This window comes from Lissotriton vulgaris, chromosome 11 (assembly GCF_964263255.1).
Source record: "Lissotriton vulgaris chromosome 11, aLisVul1.2, whole genome shotgun sequence".
NCBI classification, from domain to species: Eukaryota; Metazoa; Chordata; class Amphibia; order Caudata; family Salamandridae; genus Lissotriton; species Lissotriton vulgaris.
Window position 1 is genome coordinate 914,822,788 of NC_141699.1, and position 4,004 is coordinate 914,826,791.

Genomic DNA, 4,004 nt, shown 5'->3' on the forward strand with positions numbered 1-4,004 from the left:
GCCTCCCGCCCGAATCCCCATTAGTGTTACAGTGTTTTGCAGTCCCTGTATATAATACGGGGACTGCAAAAGGAAATAACCCCATATTACAGGAATTAGACCACAGACTCCATCAGGAGTTAGACCACAGAAAAGGGGCTAGAGAAAAATCCATAGTAGTTATGGGTGATTTTAACTGACACATGTGCCCAACTCTGTTCTCCTTGAATGTAGACTGGTCCCGATGTCCCATGGAGAAGGGCCCACATTTTGAACACTCCCCAGAAGGTTTAGTTCTTAATAACTTTTTAAAGACGAATGACCTGGAACACACAATAGATTTAGTCAGCCTAGAAGAGGATGGGTCCCTCACCCCAACTTTTAAAGGGAGATGATGTTTCACCTATATAGATTATATTCTAGTGTCCAGGCAAGTAAAAAGATCAATCAGCACAGTGGAGATTGAAAGGAGAGCATTTAGCGATCACAACCCCCTAACTTTAACACTCAAAAAGTGCGGTCGCTCCAAGCTCAGCCACCCTGTGGACAATGTGTTCAAGGTAACCGATCAAGGAAGGCGGCTTCCATGGGCAAAAATTGATGGGGAAGCATTTTATAAAGAGCTAATGGTACAAGGAAAGGCTCAGATTGAGGAATGTCTAGACCCCACGATAGAGGGGAGTAATCTGCTTAGGGCATTCAGCTCAGTGACCCAGCTGGTAGACGGTCTATTAAATACAAAAGCCCCCAAGAGGAATAGCCTGCAGCCGAGGTGGTTCGACAGCAGGTGTTCACGAGCCTTGAGGAACTGTAGTTTAAAATCCAAGCTCAGAGGCAGCTACAGAATAACTCAGTGCAGATACATGTATAAAAATGCATTGAAACAAAGAAAGACGACTCTCCAAACGGAAGCTTGGGCAGACCTAAGAGAGGCTGGAGAAAGAAGGGATATGACCCAATTCTGGAGGATTCTCAATAATCCATGTTTCCAGGACAGTAACATCCCCGGGATCGGGTCAAGGATTTTACCAGAACAATGGGTCTCACCTTTTGAGGGATTGTACAATCATAAACAGGATACAGATAGGGATGTGGGGGATGCTTCATTGGGTCCAGATATCGAGTTTTCCCTGGCAGAATTAAGAGCAGGGATTCAAGGCCTTACACGTAATAAGGCCCCTGACCCTAATGGTTCCATACTAGATTTGTACCTGAGCAAAGTAGATCTTTGGGCTCCCATCCTTACCAGACTATTGAGCACGGCTGTTCACCTTGGTTTACCCTGCTCTTGGTCTACAGCAATCCTTTTCCCCATCTTTAAGAAGTGCAATAGGGACAACCCGTAGTGTTATAGACCAATTTCCCTTATTGATGTTTCAGCCAAAATTCTGGGTCGAGTAATCTTGCAAAGGCTCATGGACTGGACTGAAGAACACCACCTAATTACGGACATTCAGTACGGCTTTAGAACAGGGAGGTCCACAAGCGATCAATGCCTGAATCTTTATATGCTGGTTGCTAAATATACTAAAGCCAGCAATGAGGCTATGTATTTTAGCTTCATGGGTCTAGCAGCAGCCTTTGATCATGTAAATAGGAACACGTTATGGTGCCTGATGAGGGACATGGGAATTGACCCTGGTTTGATTAACATCTTGAGAGAGCTGCACCAGGAGACAACAGCTAGGATACGGTACAATATGGAGAGGGAGAATGCGAAACCATTTTTCTGCACAAGTGGAGTACGACAGGGCTGCATTCTAGCACCCTTTCTGTTCTCGCTCTATATTAATAATTTAAAGCAGGCGTTGCTGGCTTTAAACTCAGACTGCCCAAGAGTAGGACCGCGTCACATCCCGGTGCTCTTATACGCGGATGACACAGTACTGCTCGCTCGCACCCCGAGAGGCCTGCAATGTTTAATCGATGGCTTCGTAAAGTTTATGGGGACTCTGGACCTGTTGGTGAACATGAGCAAGTCGTGATGCTGGCGGGTACTAAACCGTGCAAGAGGTTCTAATATTAGATAGGGAACCACACATTAGAACAGGTGAAGTCTTTCTCTTATCTAGGGTTATTGTTCGATGGGGCACTACAATTCAGACCCTTAGTGGAGGACCGATGCTCAAAACTAATTTCCACAAATGGTGCTATAGCAAATTATGGACGTAGGTTGGGTCGATGGTCCCCAGAACAGGTTGTGAACCTTTACAGATCAATAGGTTGCGCGAGAGTAATGTATGGGTCAGAAGTGTGGGGCTATGTGAATGTGGGGAAACTGCAAGTTGAGGAAAACATATGCGTAGGATCGTAAAAGTCCCTCAGTCTACCTCAGATGCAGTGGTACATAGTGAACTGGGGAGCCCATTCATAGAGGACCAGATTAAGCTAAGACCTATCATGGCTTGGTTGAAAATCTGGTCAAATCCCGAGGCAGCTCTAAGTAGACACATATTGGAAGATTGCTTGCACAGGGACAAAGGGTTACACATACCTTGGTTAAACTATGTTAAGACCACCTTGGAGGGCATTGACCGTAAGGATTTGTTCATTTACCCTAATTCTATTTTACCCTCGGATAAATTAAGAATTAAAAGACTGTTATCCGAGCAGCTCGTGAAGCGTAGAGCAGAAGGGGAAATGATCAAACAATCCGAAGGTGCCCTCAGTCTTATAAAAAACGAGGGCATGGATCCATACTTGTATCTGGTATATAATGCACAGGACAGATTCCTAATGACCTGCCTCAGGTTTAACCTATTCCCACATTTATTGGCGGATCCCGTAGGTTTCACTCTGACAATTGCGCAGAAGGGTGCCTGCGGCTGCGACAATAGGTCTCCGCAGGACACCCTTCATTTTGTACTTTTGTGCCCTTTTTTTAAGTACCCCCGGCGTAAATACCTGGTGGAAATTTAAAAAAAAGAAAAATTCGGGCATGCCAAACCGGCGTTACTTCACCTACAAAGAGATAATGACCCCTGGACACTCTGCTGTATTATGAACTTTTTGAGGCTTGCTGTAAGATTAGGAAACACAAGAGGAGTCAGTTAACCATGTGGTTTTTTAAGTATGAATTTTTAGCTGTTTGTACGAGTAATTCGAAATGATCATTAGATGTAATTTAATTCTATATTTTAACTTTGTAAATATATTTGTACTTTTATGATGTTGTTTTAATCATCGAATAAAGAATTACTGACTGACTGACTGACTGGGTTACGGTGTAAATGACCCAGCACTGTGCTGTACTCCTTCGCCCTCGGAGGGGGGGGGGGGACAGTGCCCAAGGCTGGACCTTACCCTGCCCCTGCCCCTGCCTACTGTAATCTGGACATAAAAACCCAGGCATAAAATCCTGGTTTCCTAGAGCCAAACCAAAATCCTGTACCATTATCAGGAGTAGGCCCAGGGATACCTAAGGCAACGCTTCAATTCTGGAGTGACAGGTTGTGCAAGCAACGTACTAACCCCCAGATTCATCAAACCCAAGATCTGCGATTTCTAAATTGCGAGAAATACCGAATCGCAATTTAGAAATCGCAGAATGGGTTTCATGATGAACAGAGAGTAAAAAAAGCTAATCGCAATCGGCCGCAATTGCCGATTGCGATTTCCCCAAAATCGCAGAAAATTCGCACAATCTGCCGTTTTCCGTGTTGAAATTGCGATCTCGCAATTACCGAAATCGCAAATTGCGATCTCGCTAATTGCAAGATCGCAAAAACGGGAAATCGCATTTCGAGCACAGTGATGACGGCACAGCCAGGAAGCAGGCAGTTCCCACCCTCATTCTGCATACTGAGCCTGAAGTGGAAGCAGCACTGTCCAGAGCTCCACTTCATACCACCTCCAGCTCAAAATCAGGAGACACCCCACTGCAGAAAATGCCCCAGGAAGCAGCAGGGGGCAGTTCCTCAGGAAGGAAACGAAAAATAAAGTTTTCTGAGCAAGAATTGGAATAGCTCATTGAGGGAGTGAGCAAAGACCACAACCGGCTCTTTGAGAAGGACTCAAGGAGGGTG